The sequence below is a fragment of the Amblyraja radiata genome, chromosome 9 (genome assembly GCF_010909765.2).
Source record: "Amblyraja radiata isolate CabotCenter1 chromosome 9, sAmbRad1.1.pri, whole genome shotgun sequence".
Classification (NCBI taxonomy): domain Eukaryota; kingdom Metazoa; phylum Chordata; class Chondrichthyes; order Rajiformes; family Rajidae; genus Amblyraja; species Amblyraja radiata.
Window position 1 is genome coordinate 12,964,025 of NC_045964.1, and position 17,710 is coordinate 12,981,734.

Genomic DNA, 17,710 nt, shown 5'->3' on the forward strand with positions numbered 1-17,710 from the left:
ACCCATCAGCTGTTTCCGTCTAATTCTTAGCAAAATAAACTGTAAAATTAAATGCAAAGTTTTGACCTGACTGGGAAGCAAGCTGACCTACAGGAGACAGGCAGCAGGAATAACCATCAGGAACTCGACTGGGCAGATTATGTGCCGTGGTGTGCATTGTGAGGATCTGTGAGGAAGACAATGTTTCCTGGTGTCCCCATTGATGGGATGGGAGCCATATTTTTAATTCTGTTAATTGCATTAAAATGGGCAGCATTCTAAACAGAAATTATAAATTACAAAGAGATTTTAATAGATTGAGCAAATTGGGAACATTTGGCAAATGAACGTTCATGAATGCAAATGTGAGACCATTCAGTTTGGACAAAAGAAAATTGTGGCAGGTTATTTTTTTAAACTGTGAAGAAAACTTCGACTCGTATTGGGAAGGTCATGAAGTCTTGGAGCAAAGAATAAGGCCATTGAGCCCATCAAATCTACATCAACTGATAGAGAGATTGTTATGGTACACAAAATTGCTGGGGAAACTCAGCGGGTGCAGCAGCATCTATAGAGCGAAGGAAATAGGCGACGTTTCGGGCCGAAACCCTTCTTCAGAGAGATTGTTATGTTTGACCTGGCTTTTATGTGTGTCCCAGCTGTCCTCTTAATTACAGCCAGATTAAGGTGACATAAAAATAAAATTTCATATAGCAGTGGTGACTTTCTCAAACAGTTTGGTTTATTAAGGTTTTATTTCAGTAAATACTGGAGAGCATTCCTGAGAGCTCAAAAATACCCTGTCCTAAAAATCTCCAAGTACTTTATAACATTCTCACTGTGATAGTTACACATGAATTCTACAGTTTCACAATAAATTATCAAGATCCTGTTCTTAATTTATACCGGGCTGGTTACCCCCCTCATTCTTGTCGAAAATGATTCCTTCTTTGTGGGCCTGCAGAACTGCTTATCCTGTGAATTGTCTTCCATTCTCACACCCACACACAGCTATATCTGTTCTAATGAACTCTGCCGTCGTTGTTATAATCAACCCTATTTTGCCGTCTCTGTATCTTTCCACTTTAACTACTGCACTGGTCTTTTTTGTCATGATCTTCAAGTTACCTTTACCAAGTTAGCCCAATTTCCCATCATCTTCAGGTATATAGAAGCATTGAATCATACAGTGTGAAAACAGGTTATTTGGCCCACTCATCCATGCCAGCCAAGATACCCCATCCAAGCTTGTGCCATTTGCCTGGACTGGGCACATTTCCCTCTAGATCTTTTCTAGTTATGTACCTGTCCAATTGCATTTTATCATTTTGTTGTATTTTCATCAACTACTTCCTCTGGCAGTTTGTTCCATATACCCCCCACCCTCTGTGTTCCTATTAAATCATCCCCCTCCCACCTTAAACCAATTCCCTACACTAGGGTAAAAAACCTCTGCATTCACCCTATCTATTCCCTCATGATTTTTTACACCCCTATAAGATCATCCTTCCCGTTTCTGTGCTCCAAGGAATAAGGTTGTTCAAGCATGCCCAACCTTTTCCTATAGTTCAGATCCTATAATTCCCGGAAGCACCTTCCCAAAACTTCTTTGCACTCTTTCCACTTCATGGGACCTTCCCTATGGCAGGCTGATCAACACTGAGCACAATATTCCAAGTGTAACCTCATCATTGGCTTGTGCAACTGCAACATAACATCTCAATATTTAATCTCAACTCGTAACCCTTTCACACTCCCTTCTTCCCTGCTAACCACAGCTTTTGTCAAGCTAAGGCAGTATTCCAAAAGAGCATCATTCATAAGATGACAATCAGCTTTTCACAAGCGATGATACCTTCCAGGGGACTCCGACCTGTTGTTGGATTGGAATTATAATACATAACATGATGGGGAGCGCCTGTGGGCCTGGCCTTCCCTCCTATCAAGTCATTCAATTAGACCAGAGAACTGTGGATGATGGCGGCAATGTAAACTACAGGTAAATACTCATGAGTTTGCATACACAGTACTGGGAAAGTGTGTGCCCAGATCTGAGTCAATGGTAGAGAGGAGCAGGTCTCTTCCAGTAAACGTTGCTGGTTTCATTTGCTCCTGTAATGGGATGCTCCTGTAATGGGATGCTCCTGTAATGGGATGCTCCTGTAATTGCTCCAACTTCAACCTCCGGATAGACCAAATAATTTGCCCATTCTCAAAATGCAGTGAGGAATTTAACTGATCGAGGACGTCCATTCCAAGGAGGGCTTGTTGCACATGTCCCCAATTCGTGAGAGTCAAGCATACGGATATGGGCTTAGTTTTCCTTCTAACTCATGTATTACCGCCAGCCCTGTAACAATGGCGGCACTCTAGATAACAGGGTGAAGCATTTCCCTAGCGTAGAGGTAAACAAGTTAACTCAGCCCCTGTATTCCCAGCCCGAGGGAGGAGCGGTGCCCAGTCGGGGCGGCCCAGCCCGAGGGAGGAGCGGTGCCCAGTCGGGGCGGCCCAGCCCGAGGGAGAAGCGGCGGCCTGGCGCGAGGCTGAGACAGTAACGGCACTCACGTGAGGGCAATCCGGCTCGGGGCTGGAACGATGCTCCGGTGGCTGGGACTGTGTTCTGGCGGCGGTGACCTGAGTCCGGGGTTCGGCCGCGGGCCAGCGGCTGCGTCAGCAGGACTGGTGGGCGGCAGCTTCGACCATCCCGGGGCCGCGGTGTTTGAGCCGCGGGACTGTTTGCTACATCGCCCGGTGGGGTATCGCCTCAGCGCAGAGAGAGAAGAGGAGGGGAGAGACTGCAGCCCTAAGACTTTTGCCTCCATCACAGTGAGAAGGTGCTATGTGGACTCACTGTGGTGGATGTTAATATGTGTTTATTGTTGTTTTTTTATTGTATTGTATGTATGTATGACTGCAGGCACGAAATTTCGTTCAGACTTCGGTCTGAATGACAATAAAGGAAACCCTGTAACCCTGTAATGCAGGCAGAGGTGGATATACTGTGAAACTAATGAAGTTTAAGCTTCAGGGCCCCTAATCCCGGAGGGGCCCCAGAAGTGACATTAGTCCAGATATTCTTCCGATTTCAATCGGAATTCTAATTTTTTTTCTTTTCCTTTAAATTGATCTGATTTTTTACCTCGACTAAACCCCTCGTATCAACTAAACCTCACCTCACACTTAAACGTCAACTCACTGAACCTCGCCTCGACTAAACCTCCCACTTCACACTTAATCCCCGCCACGACTAATCTCCGCCTCTCTTCCGCTCCTGCTTGCCTGGACCCCTCCCCTCCCACTGGCTCTCTCGGGCAATGCGCCTGCGCCGCTCTCCGTGCTCAGCCCCGCCCCCCTGGTTGGAGCCGTTCCGCTCACGTGAGGCGCCGCCAACGGCCAGAGGGGGTTGGGGGGCTATAAATAGCAGGAGCGGGAGAGAGGCGGCAATTAGTCAAGGCGCGGATTAGATGTAGTTTAGTCAGGTTGAGGTGGGGTTAATGTGCGAGGTTTATTTGAGGGGCGAGGTTTAGTGAGGTACGGTTTAGTCGAGGCGAGGTTTAGGTGTGAGGAGATGTTTGGTAGTGAGGTATCATCGAGGCAAGGGGTTTAGTGAGGTGAGGGGCTTAGTCAAGATGTAGGTGTTTAAGTGAGGGGAAGTGTGCGTAGGTGAGGTGAGGAGAAGTGGGTGTCTGAGCTCAGGAAGGGAGACCGAGGTGCTGCTGAAGGAGACAAGACCACTGCCTTCTGTGGCAGAGAATTCCACAAATTCACAACTCTGGTGAAAAAGTTTTTTCTCATCTCAGTGCTAGGCAGAGACATTTCAGGTAACATATTTTTTGTAAAGGTTTTTTTTAGCTGTACAAGGCCATTTATTGAAACATATAAGATTATTAAGGGTTTGGACACGCTAGAGGCATGAAACATGTTTCCAATGCTGGGGGAGTCCAGAACCAGGGGCCACAGTTTAAGAATAAGGGGTAGGCCATTTAGAACAGAACCCATAGAGTTGTGAATCTGTGGAATTCTCTGTCTCCGAAGGCAGTGGAGGCCAATTCTCTGGAGGCTTTCAAGAGAGAGATAGAGCTCTTAAAGATACCGGAGTCAGGGGATATGGAGAGAAGGCAGGAATAGGGAACTGATTGTGGATGATCAACCATGATCACAGTGAATGGCGGTGCTGGCTTGAAGGGCCGAATGGCCTACTCCTGCACCTATTGTCTATTGTCTATTTCATGAAATATATCTTTTGGGGGTTATTTTACTGCTGATGTGTTCAAAAAATTCTAAGCTTCTGTTATGTAAACTGCCAGCAGAAAGCTTGAAAATCACTTTCAATTTATTGAAAATGAATCCCCACTGGGGCGCTGCCCCTGGACCCCGCTGGGGGCCTAGCCAACCTCCTGGACCCCCGGCCTACATTTTTATTGGAGGTGAACATCATGCTTAGTCCACATTGCTTAAAAATTTTGGGTCAACTTACTGTATGAGAAGGGGTTTAAAAAAAAATATATATAATAATAATGTAAATCAATACAAAATCATAATTAAAATGAAAATTAAAAGGTTATTAAAGTATCATGTAGGCTAGCCGTAAATGAAAAACTTTGAAATTAAGGATGTTTCATTCTAAATATATTTAATATAAAATAATTATAAATAATTTAAAACACCATCAAGATTTATGACAGAAATTATAATGTGTGGTGATCTGTCGTGGAACAACACCATTGAAGAAGGTGACAGTGGTCACCCAGACCTCGTTGCTGGTTGCAAAAGGGCCCACATAACAGTTCAAGCTTCAGGGTGCCAAAAATGTCAGTCCGCCACTGTATGCAGGAGCGGATCAATGTCTTGGCTGCCCACGCTCACACTTATATATACCCCGTCTCTCTGGTGTTGCATGAAGCCTTGTAGAGGTGGAGCTGGGGCAAGAGTCAACACACGTAGTTTTTTTTTCATCACACCGATTATTTGATGTTGTTGTTTATCAGACAGTTGATTAAACCGTTCCAAAGGCTTGTGGTCTTTTGCGAGTTTCTTGGTCTGCTGAACGTTATCTCTCTGCTTTATTTTGCACGTCCTTGCCCAATGTCCTTCTTTTCCACAGTAATGGAATTTGCCCTGTTAAAACCTTTTTGCACCTTCTCCTCCTCCTCCCTTTTGGCAAACCTGGAGAACTGCAATTGACACTTTAGTATCACGTTCCAATTTGCGGCAATGTTCAAACAGAATAGCAAAGGTGTCCCAATCTGTGCAGTCCCAGTCAGAGAAAGGAGCCTTCACCATCTTCCATGACTTCGGTTAAGACTGACTACGAAGGTAGACTTCAAGGCCCTGTAGTTACTGACGTCAAAATTGCCAACATCAGTACCAGAATATTCTGTCCACGCTGATCAAACCCAATCTTCAAAGTCTGAGATGAGGGGCTGTATCCCCAACGCCAATTCCTTATCGCTTCCCATCCTTCATCAAGCTTTGCTTGTTTTCACCTCGGCCCATCAGAATGCTTGCCTCTCGTCCCGGGATCATAAACATAAAAAATTGGACTCACATCCCGCGGTTGCCGTTGTGTAATACTGCTCAGCTGAATAAGCTGTTCCCATGTTTTAATCCCTTCTTAGGGAGGGGGGAGGGGAGGGGGAGGGGGAGGGGGGGGTGCGTTGGACAATTTATTGATTTTATCAGTGTCGGCTAGGGCATGCATCAACGTAACATCATATTGAGCAGTAGAGGATGAGCCTCCGTCTGGGTTTTTGATCTTTTCTTTCTCTTCCTCTTCAGCGAGGCAAGTCGCATAAGTGATGGTTCTTCATCAGTATCAGTTGCGCTATCCTCACTAGAAGATCAAGGTGGCTTTGTGCTTGCCGCAGCTTACTGTTCTTGATCCAACGTCTGCAGATTAGGGTAGACGCTCTTTGGTCGAGTTCCGTCCGGGATAGGCAGTTTACAACAACGGTCGCCTTTTAATTGTCTCTTACATTTTTCATTATCCACTTTTACTTATTTTTAACCCTACTGATTTATATATGTTTTGTTGTAGCTTTTCGAGGAGGGCTTTGGCCTGATCATTCGCATTGGTCAGCTCGCGGTTATGCTGTGAACGTTCAATAATAATAGCCTGCCATTGGCGGACTTGGCCCATTAAAGGTCCTGTCCCACTTGGCGATTTTGCTGCGTCATATCAGTGTCGCCAAAAGGTTTTGAACAATTCCAAATCCAGCGGCGACAAAAAAAAGGGCGCGACACTTGAAAAAACACAGCGCATCATAAGTCATTATGCCGCATCACCGCCGCGTCATACATCATCATGCCGTGTCACCACCGCATATTTTTCGGCGACCTGATTCGTCAGTCAATTATGCCGGCAGTCGCCAAAAAAATCGCCAAGTGGGACAGGCCCTTAAGGCTAAGAATCATCTAACATTGTCCTTACCCCTTAAATAAGTGGTCTTTCCTCACACATGTTTAATATCTTCCAGGGACTATTGTCCATTGGAGGCACAATATCTTTGTTCAATTTCTATACGTCTTTTGCAGGTGGAATTGTTGTTCAATAAACTCTTTTAATTTATCATAAATCTTATTATTGCTTGCACTTGGCGGGGCATATCCGCCTTTCACTGCTGTAGACAATGGCTCATTTCTATTACTTGCAGTGATATCCTTTTAAGATTTTTTTTAATTGAGTCTCGAATTGTGAATCTATTTATTAGACCAATACACTTTTCCGGATCGCCGCTGGAGTATTTCACATATCAGTTTGGGAACTCGAGCCGGCTACTCAAATGGAAATATCTTTGGAGGCACACCGGGTTCTGACAATGTCCGAGGACTTTTATTAAAGAAAGAATCCTTACCTTTTGGGGGCCCATGTGGGTTTGATGTCTGGTGATCTCGGTGCTTATCCTCCAGCGACCTTGCTTGTAGCACCAGGATTATTGCATTCTTATTATTGAAACTGATGGATTATTGAAATCGAGTCCAGTGGCAGCGTTTAAAACTTCTTATTCAGGCTCTGTTGTTACATGGTCTGAGAGAGACATTCGAAGACAAAGGTACTTCCCGCACTCCCTGAATGTTATCTTCCCTTTTTTTCTATTGGTTTTCTATCACTATCTGAAATTACCCAATGGTTCAATCATTGTTTCAATGGTGCTATATCTGTCACATATGCAACTGCACAGTGAAATTCTTTTTGCATATATTACACTTGCTGGTGCCACCATTTTTCGCGCCATTATTCAAAGTCTAAAGTCCGTTCAGCCCGCACGCTCGATGTACTGGAGCAGTTCCTTCTCATCCAGCCTGGGAGCACCTCCTGCAGCCGACCTTGAAGGTTCTGGAAGCAAGACCGCAGTTCACTCTCCTCTCCGCCCACTCATAATGCCCGATGTCTCCAGGTTCTTCCCAGTTACACCGTCGGATAAGCCTTCGGGCTGAACGTTTTCGCAGAACGACAAAATGTCTCTTGTGGTTTAGCTCCTTGGCATTTACTAACTCATTGCCACTCCCCCTATATGGGAGTTCCAACTGTTTCTCGGAACCAGTTTCATCAGATCTGAACCTACACTACAGTACTGTAACACCCCAGGTTACATGCAGTCTCATCCTGGCAACAAACAATTCACATTTCTCTCTCATTATGACGTACATTCCCATCCAAATCATTGACGTAGATGAGAAACTGCAATGGGCCAGCACTGAATGCCAAGGCATAACACTAAAAAAGTTAAAACAAAACAGCCTTCCCCCCATTAAGTTAATTCTGTAACCAGTTTGCCTGTTCCCGTGCAATCCACTCTTCCAGTGCAACCTACCATGCAGAACTTTATCAAAGGTCTTGCTGAAATCCATATGGACTATGTTCTGGACTGAGCCGAGGCCACAGCCAAAGGAGCAACATCGGCATCCAATTAACCAGAACTAGATCAACCCTCCTACACCTCGTCGGCCCAACTCCTTACAACTAAGGCAGTTTGAGCTGGGTGGTGAAGAAGAGAACTGGGGCACCTCCCTACAAGTTGTCATAGAGTCATAGACTCATGCAGAATGGAGATAGGCCTTTTGGCCCAATTTTCCCTCAACGACCAACATAGCATGCCCCATCTACACTGGCCCACTTGCCTGCGTTTAGCCCCTATCCCTCTAAACCTGTCCTATCCATGAATCTATCTAAATGTTTCTGCATCTTTACGATGGTACCTGCCTCAACTACCTGCTCCAGCATCTCGTTCCATACACCCACCACCCTTTGTTTGAAAAAGTTGTCCCTCAGGTCTTTCCCCCCTCACCTTAAACCTATATCCTGTGGTTCTCGATTGTGTTTCCCTTTGGCTGACTTGGAGGAAGTCCGAGATGCTGGGACAAACCTATGACTGCCAGTGCCTCCTCACCTGTCCACTGATGATGAGGGACTGTGCCCCCACATAGACTCAGAACTGTTCCTAGCCATCACCTTTTTATTCGTAAATAAACCTTTTCAAGTGAGTTTACCCTACCACAAGAGTGTCATTGTAGACATCGTCGGCCTGGCATCTTCCTCAAGCCACATTAGCATTGATTGAAATAAATTATTCCTAATGGAGACATGAAAAACTGCAGTTGCTGGAATCTGGAGCAAAGCCAAACTGCGGTAGGATCTCAATGGGTCAGGCAGCGTCTGCGGAGGGAAATGGACAGTCAATGTTTCAGATCAAGATCCTTCATCTGGACTTTAAGAATAGAGAGTAGATAGCCAGTATGGAGAGGTGGCAGGTGGCAAGAGCTGGCATGTGATAATTGTATTCAGGTGAGGAGGGGTGGATTGGTGGATGGAATTAAATGAGGGAGAAAGAGGTGGAGATAACAGCAGAGGCTGGGACATAGTTGGTGAAAGTAACTAGGGGCTGCAGATAACTAAATCTGATGGGAAAGGCAAGGGAAATGTGGGATCAAACAGGGAGCTGGAGCAGACAGTTAGGAATAGTGGGGGAAGGGATCCCAATGGGAGGAGCATGTGGATTATGGGCTATGTGGAAATGGAGGGGATGAGTGAGAGGGGGAAGGTTGCAGTGGGAAAGAGGGGTGTGAATGGGAGGATCTGGGTATTCAGAGGGAGTGAAGGGAAACAGGATATCTGAAATTAAAGAATTCAATGTTCATGTCATCAGGTTGGAGACCACTGCGATGGAATATGAGGCGCTGACTTTTAGTTTGCATTTGGCCTCACCTTGGCAGTGGAGGGGGCTGAGGTCAGACAGGTCAGTGTGGGAATGGGGAGGGGAATTGAAATGGCTAGCAATCATGAACTCCAGTTGGTCATGGTAGACAGAGGTGAGGGGCTTGTCAAAGTAGTTGCCTGGTCTCCGCTTAGTTTCACTTATTATGCCCCTGTCCCACTTAGGAAACCTGAACGGAAACCTCTGGAGACTTTGCGCCCCACCCAAGGTTTCCGTGCGGCTCCCAGAGGTTGCAGGTGGTTGCCGGAGGTTGCAGGTAGTGGAAGCAGGTAGGGAGACTGACAAAAACATCCGGGAACCTCCGGGAACCGCACAGAAACCTTGGGTGAGGCACAAAGTCTCCAGAGGTTTCCGTTCAGGTTTCCTAAGTGGAACAGGGACATTATGTAGACAAGGCCACATTGAGAGCACTGAATGGAAAAGACGAGGTTAGAGGAGATGCAAGAGAATCTCTGCTGCACCTGGAAGAGCCGGCTGGATCCTTGGATGGTGGTGAGAGTGTGAGTATAGGGACAGATGCTGCACATTCTACAAATGCAGGAGAAATTGCCTGCAGCGTTTTGAGGATGGGTGGGTATTCAAATTAGTTTTTGACATATACACCAGGGTGCAATGAAATTCCTTATTCACATAAAGGTCAAAGAATAAACTTTATGTGGTTGACAGCACCATCAATAACAGTGAATCGTGGCCTCATTTCCTCATTACCAGTATATATGTTAATAATATATGCAACACTAAATATGACAAATGTTAAACAGCAGAATGGTGCAAGATTGTAGTGCAAAACTGACTAGTGCAAAAGAATGTTAGTACAATTATGGAATAACCAAAGTAAGTAGACCCCACCCCTTCCTCAGTGAAATGAAAACTGCCAACACACTGAAAGCAATAGTGAGTGTCATCGTGAATTTGCTTAGAGGCCGATCCGGAGATATAAAACATCGTTCACATTTTCAAAGTGCCTTACTATAGATTTTGGTACAACACTAAAAGAGTTTGCTCTCTCCTATACGAATATTACTTTGAGAATCGACTTTAATGAAAGTGATCCAAGTTTGCTGCTGGCAACACATTCCTAGCCAACAACTACATGATCAGTGGCTGACAGCCTAATCTATCTGTTTCTCACTCCCTCAGATTGGCGCAGTTGTGTGGATTCAACTTTATTCTTGTCCATTGCCAATGAAGAAACTAAACAGTTGCAACATAAAATAAAAGCAGAAATGCTCATGCAATATCTGCAGAGAGAGAAAATGAGTCAATGACCTTTCACTAGAACTGGGAAAAGTATGACATACAAATTGCAGAGAAAGTGGAGAGGCTTCAAATTGCAGAAATAGCTGGTGAGAACCAAAGGTCAGTGACAGGATGTAGAATGGAATGTTCTTTTGTCAACTGATCATGAACGGATCATGAAAGATAATGAATAACAAATAGCATAACTAGTGTAAATAAATTGGGGGGAGGGGGAATAGAACCCATGAAATTATTATTAGTGCAGGGAGAAAAAGAGAAAAAAGGTGTTTTGTTTAGTTTTGCCAGGTTCACAGAGCAAGGTCACAAACAAAAAATCTTTCAGTGACGGAATAAACAATAGGAGGAGAAGAATTATGATTATCTTCCTCCAGAACTGTGCAATTAAAATAAATTAAAGATCATATGTACTAATGTGTAAACTGGATAATTATACTGCACACAGTCATGTGACTCAGGCGCAGCAGCAAGAGGATATCATTGATAAAGAAACTTGATAGGATATCATTCAACTAGGATGCTCACAAAAACTTATAATTGCATTAGATGCACACATGCATAATTACATGCACACTTGCATCCCAAGAGAGTCAGAGGCCTTTTTCCAGGATAGGAAAATCTAAATAGAGAGAGCATGGATTTTATGTGAAGATTTTATAGGAGTGTGAGGGACAAGTTTTTCCACACATGAAACCATCTCCAGAGCGGAGCCAGAGACAGATACAACTACAAGGTTTAAAATATATTTGGACAGGTAGATGATTAGGAAAGGTTTAGGAGAATATGGGCCAACCGTTGGTATATGGCATTAGCCATAATGGTCATCTTGGACAGCATGGACAAGTGGGGCTGAAAAGTCTGTTTCTGTGCTGCCGGTTATTACAGTGCTGCAGTTTGCGTCCCTCATCGGTCCTGTGTCCATTCATTCCGCTTTTTTTTTTTAATTGACCCCGGAGCAAGGCAATGCATTGTAGGGTATTCAAAGAGGCAAAAAACACGCAGTTCTCAAGCAGTTCGCTTTTACCCGACAGTAAATATTCTCCTTGTCTTTTATTTGTGTGACTGGTTCACCCAAAGGAAATAAACGACACAATGGTCCGGATGACAAGAGATCCACTAGTTATAAATATCCCATTTGTGAGCAAAATAAGCCTGTCACTTTGTCCATGGTTTAAACAGCATTATTAAAAGTGTAAGTGAAATGATACTATGTGTAGGTAGAAAGTTTTCAATCTGGTATTAGGTAGAGTAGCGGTAGAGTTGCTGCTTTAAGGGCCTGTCCCACTTGGACGACCTAATCCACAAGTTGAAAAAATCCTCCACGAGTTGAAAAAAATGTCAAGGTCGTGTTGACTCGCCGAAGTAAAAGACCTCCTATGACCTTCTATGACCTTGTGGCGACCATGCTGCGAGTATGAGTCAAGGGCAAACTCATCAGAGGTCGCCAATTAAGTCATGAAAGTGGGACAGGGGCTTTACAGCGCCAGAGACCTACGTTCGATCCTGACTTTGGGTGCTTCTGTATGGAGTTTGTACAATAGACGATAGACAATAGGTGCAGTAGTAGGCCATTTGGCCCTTCGAGCCAGCACCGCCATTCAAAGTGATCATGGCTGATCATCCACAATCAGTACTCCGTTCCTGCCTTCTCGCCATATCTCCTGACTCCGCTATCTTAAATTCTATCTAACTCTCTCTTGAAACCATCCAAAGAATTGGCCTCCACTGCCTTCTGAGGCAAAGAATTCTACAGATTCGCAATTTTCAGGGTGAAAACGTTTTTCCTCATCTCCGTTCTAAAAGGCCTAAACTGTGGCCCCTGGTTCTGGACTCCCCCAACATCGGGAACATGTTTCCTGCCTCTAGCGTGTCCAATCCCTTACTAATCATACGTTTCAATAAGATCCCCACTCATCCTTCTAAATTCCAGAGTATACAAGCCCAGCCGCTCCATTCTATCAACATGACAGTCCCGCGATCCTGGGAATTAACCTCGTGAACCTACGGTGCACTCCCTCAATAATAAGAATGCCCTTCCTCAAATTTGGAGACCAAAACTGCACACAATACCCCAGGTGTGGTCTCACTAGGGCCCTGTACAACTGCAGAAGGACCTCTTTGTTCCTATACTCAACTCCTCTTGTTATGAAGACCAATATGCCATTAGCTTTCTTCAGTGCCTGCTGGACCTGCATGCTTACTTTCAGTGACTGATGAACAAGGACCCCCAGATCCCGTTGTACTTCCACTTTTCCCAACTTGACACAATTCAGATAATAATCTGCCTTCCTGTTTTTGTCACCAAAGTGGATAACCTCACATTTATCAACATTAAACTGCATCTGCCATGCATCTGCCCACTCACCCACCCTGTCCAAGTCACCCTGCATCCTCATTCTCCCCGTGACCTGCGTGGGTTTTCCCCGGGTGCTCCGGTTTCCTCCCCCACTCCAAAAACGTACCGATTGGTAAGCTAATTGACTCCGGTAAATATTTTAAATTGCCCCTATTGGGTAGGATAGTGTACGAGGATCGGTGGTTGGCGCGGGCTCGAAGGGCCGAAGGGCCGAAGGGCCGGTTTCCGCGCTGTGTCTTGAAACTAATCTAAACATTGCACAATTAGCAAATAAAAAAATGATTGATTGACAAGAGGGGCACCAATACAAGCAGAAGGTGAAAGGGGCGCTATTCTGCACAATGCCTGTTTTTTTCATATGGTCTGGTCTGGCTACATTCACACCAACAGTGGCTTCCGAAGCCTTGAACTTGAGATTTCGTCGGCTGATCTTCATCATCTGGAATTGAACTAAATGGCAACAGGAAATGCCGCGAGTGGTAATCCTAAACTCCCACGGTGATTAGCTGTAGCTAATGATGGCTCACGCGTAATCCGTGTCTAAATCTCACAGCCGGGGATGCTTAACGTGAGATGTGGAAGACTAATTTGTAAATTATATCTGCTCATTCAGATTTCTAGAGCTCAAGCGAGGTTTAGTTTCATTGTGACCACAGGCAGAAAACCGTGCAGTATAATTGCGAAGTTAAGCAGTTCGAAATTACCATTAAATCAGTCTTACATTTTAAATTCCAATTATTTATCTTTTTTAAAGAAGCAAGAATATTCTTGCCTATGCTCTGTTCGGGAGTCGCTGTCGCCCAACAACAACCAATGGCTGATGTTGGTTAAAGAAGGGTCTCGACCCGAAACGTCACCTAATCCTTTTCTCCAGGGATGCTGCCTGACCCGCTGAGTTACTCCAGTTTTTTTTGTCTGTTTTCGGCTTGTGATTCATTTCCATTATCGCGATCCGTGATCTACAGACAACGAAATTCATCCTTCACACTAGACCTTCCCTGGTTTATGTTGAAAGCGGTAAACGAGCTCCTTGCTATCCTAATAACTCACCTCACTCTACCAAGAAAGTGATGTTAGCTCATTCCGGGAGATCATTTACCCCAGAAGGCGCCCGTATCTTCGCCCAATGCGTTCAGATCCAGGCTTTAGTGTATTCAGGCCACAGCCGGCGCTGGACGAAATTCCGCAGCCCACGTTTCCTTCTGATCGAAAAAACGTTGCGACAAACCTATTGCATTTGACGGGAGTTTGACGATGGGGGCGATATTCTTCCAGTGCAGATGTGAGTGGTTGTAAAGCAAGACGGATGCCAAGGAGTTAGCGAGCTTGCCTAGGTGCAATAAACGAGACAATATTCACTGTTTAATAGGCACAAAATGCTGGAGTAACTCAACGGGTCAGATAGCATCTCTGGAGAGAATGAATAGGTGACGTTTCGGGTCGAGACCCTTCCTTATTCAGATTTCAGAGTCTGAAGAAGGACTCGACCTGAAACGTCACTTTTTCAATTTCTCCAGAGATGCTGCCTGACCCCTTGAGTTACTACAGCATGTTGTGTCTCTCGTTGGTGTAAACCAGCATCTGCAGTTCCTTCGTACGCTTTCCACTACTTCCCGGCCAAGTATATAGAAGAGGGCACTAAGCAACTCCAAAGCTAAAATCAATGTGGTCCATCCGATAGCAGTTGATTGCAAAATGTGTTTGGGTGATCTTGTCGTGACCCGAGTCGTGGTCTGTGAGCGAGCAGGATATGTTCTCCTTCCGTTCTCTAGCTGTGACTTCGCACCTTGCGAGGAATGGAAATGATCACAGCGGGCCTGCTCAAGTTGTGTGTCCCAAGAGTGGAGCAGACTATTGCCCCCAGTTTAAATCTGAATCACGGGAGATGGGCACAAAATGCTGCCTGTCCCGCAGTAACACGGCGGTATCTCTGGGATCCGGCCGGAGGCTCTCGCTGCAGAATGTATTGGTAAAACCTCTTTCGATCCAGCGACAGTTGCAAGGTAGAAATGGTCTCGATTTACTGTCTCATGCCTTGTTCGCTCTATTTGAAGGATTCTGGATTTTGAAGGAAATGTTGAAGGAACGATCAGCATCGTTGGGTGATTGCTTTGCTTGTTTCATTGATTTAAATATATAGCATGGAAACGGGTCCTTCAGCACACCGAGACCACGCCGACCATCGATCACCCGTTCACACTCGTTCTGTGTTATCCCGCTTGTGCGTCCATTGCCTACACGCTGCGGGTAATTCACGGAGGCCAATTAACCGACAAACCTGCACGTATTTTGGAATGTGGCAGGAAACCAGAGCACCCGGAAGAAACTCACGCGGGAGTACGAGGAAATATAAACAATACGTGAAATAGAGTGGAGCTGGACGTCTCCGGTGCTATGAGGCAGCAACTCTATAATTTGTTAAAATACTAATACTGGAATATAAAATAATGGACCGATTTCCTTTACAAAGTGTACTTGGTCGAAATGGACTCATCAAGGCTCTTGAAGACCCCCTACTCGTGTATGGGGCAAAGTTAGTTGCCTAACCTTTTCTAGGATAACATCTTCGAACGACGGGAAGCAGGGTGTGTGGAAAGCCGGCAGCATCTTTTGTGACATAAAGGTTACGAAAAGATATTTTTGTAACTACAATGAGAAACACAAGGCACAATTCATGACTGCAAGAGTCGAGAGAGGTTAAACATAGGGAAATAGATTTAAAATAACTGGTGCAGGGATTATAGGTACTTTTTTGGGGGGGTGGGGCTGGGGCAACTGGAGGTTGTTAAGAGCCTGGAATTCGCTACCTGAATGGTCAGGAGAGACATCTGTATTTCTCACCGCGATCCGAAACAGTGAATCCGTGTTGCAATTGTTTCTTGGCGAGCGCATTGTGATGTGCGGTTCATTGTTTCAGGGCCCTACATTGTTTCAGGGCGGAATATCAATTCCCTGGACGAGTAAACAGCTATGGGTAGCGTCGCGGTTATCCAATGGAGTTGGGAGTAAACGGAACAGCGCATAGCCGAATAGACTGGAGAAACAATGTGTGCAACTGTAATTATTTGATTAGGAGCACAGAGTTCTGTACTTTCCTTTCTCGTCGCCAATCCAATTACGGCACGAAGTTATTTTAAATTCGCTACAATCCGTGTTACCAATTTGTGACTATGACTTTTCCAATAAAATGACTCAAGACAAAGTGTCCCTAGTTTTATCTACGCCCTCCATCTGACTAAAAACATCTAGTGCAGGGGTGGGGAACCTGCGGCCTTCTAAGCCATTAAGCATTTTGAATGAATTCAAATTTTGTAGAACAAATCTTTTTATTATTATTAATATGTTTTTGTTCATCTTTTATTATTTTTATTTTTATCTTAAAATGAACGTATTTAAAATACTAAAAAGTAAAAGAAGATTCAACGAAATAATCCTCCTCGACTGACGGCCACAATTAAAACATTAGTAAGTCATGGGGGCTGCTTTAACAAAATAATATACATTTTGAAGTATATCTAATTGAAGTTTCTTGGATGCGGCCTTATTAGATTACGGCTAACTTAATGCGCCATTCCTCCATGAAAAGGTTCCCCACCCCTGATCTAGTGTTTAAGAAGGAACTGCAGATGCTTGCTTACACCGAAGATAGAGACAAATGCTGGAGTATCTCAGTGAGACAGGCAGCATCTCTGCAGAGAAGGAATGGGTGACGTTTCGGGTGGAGAGCCTTCTTCAGGGTCTCGACCCGAATCTTCACCCATTCCTTCTACCCAGATATGCTACCTGTCCCGCTGAGTATTGCAGCATTTTGTGCCTATCTTAAATATATTTAGTGGTGGGCCCGGCGATCTTATATCATAATTGATATATCATTATTTCATAATTTATATCATAATGATATAATGATATAATAATGATCTTATATCATAATTGACCGGCCATTGTTGGCCGGTGTGTGCAAGTTGGGCCGAAGGGCCTGTTTCCACACTGTATGACTCTGTAATGCTGTAGATCTTGTAGCAGGGTGTGTGGAAAGCCGGCAGCATTTTTAGGTTAAAGACAACCTGACAGATTGTTTTCACACAGAAGGTGCCGTCTTTCTGGAACAATAAGAACATTTAAAAGACAACCGGACATGTACATGGATAGGAGAGGTTTAGCGGAATATTGGCCAAACAAATACGAGTTCTGCGGATACATTTTAAAGATCGCTCGTTTCATCAATGCGAACCTCGGCTTCTCGGCCTACGTCTTGCAGCAGCATCTTGTTTTATTTGTTTGGCCCCAACACAATAACACATTAACACCCTCATATTGCATTCCCAATTACTTGCTGTATCCGTCTGACAACTGTTTCTGCTTCACATCCTCAGACAACGGACCCCTTTGTACCAGAACATTTTGTAGCCTCACTCCATCTCAATAATAATTTGCCTTTTCACTCGTCCTTCCATAATGTACAACCGTTCACTTAATCAACTAATTCACATCCTATTTGAGGGAACGTTCGTGTGCTCGGTGCGGAATTAGGTCATTCGACCCTTCAAGACATTTCAGGACGCAATATCTCGATGATGCTGAAATCGTCAGGATCTTCTACGTTTTAAGATGTTCTGATGTTGCAACGGCGAGAGTAATGCGGCCTATTATTATCTGTTTGAGTAATACTATTCTTGACCAGTAAGGGTGTCAAGGGTTACGGGGAGAAAGCAAGGGAATGGGGTTGAGAGGGCATATATATATATATATATATATATATATATATATATATATAGGAGCAGGCTCGACGCGTGGAATAGCCTAATTCTGCTGCTATGTCTTATGGTTTTGTGGATGGGATATTGATTGAGAAGAGTGTAGATGCCAGCCCACTGACCAATCAGAACAGATGGGGCAGGTCAGC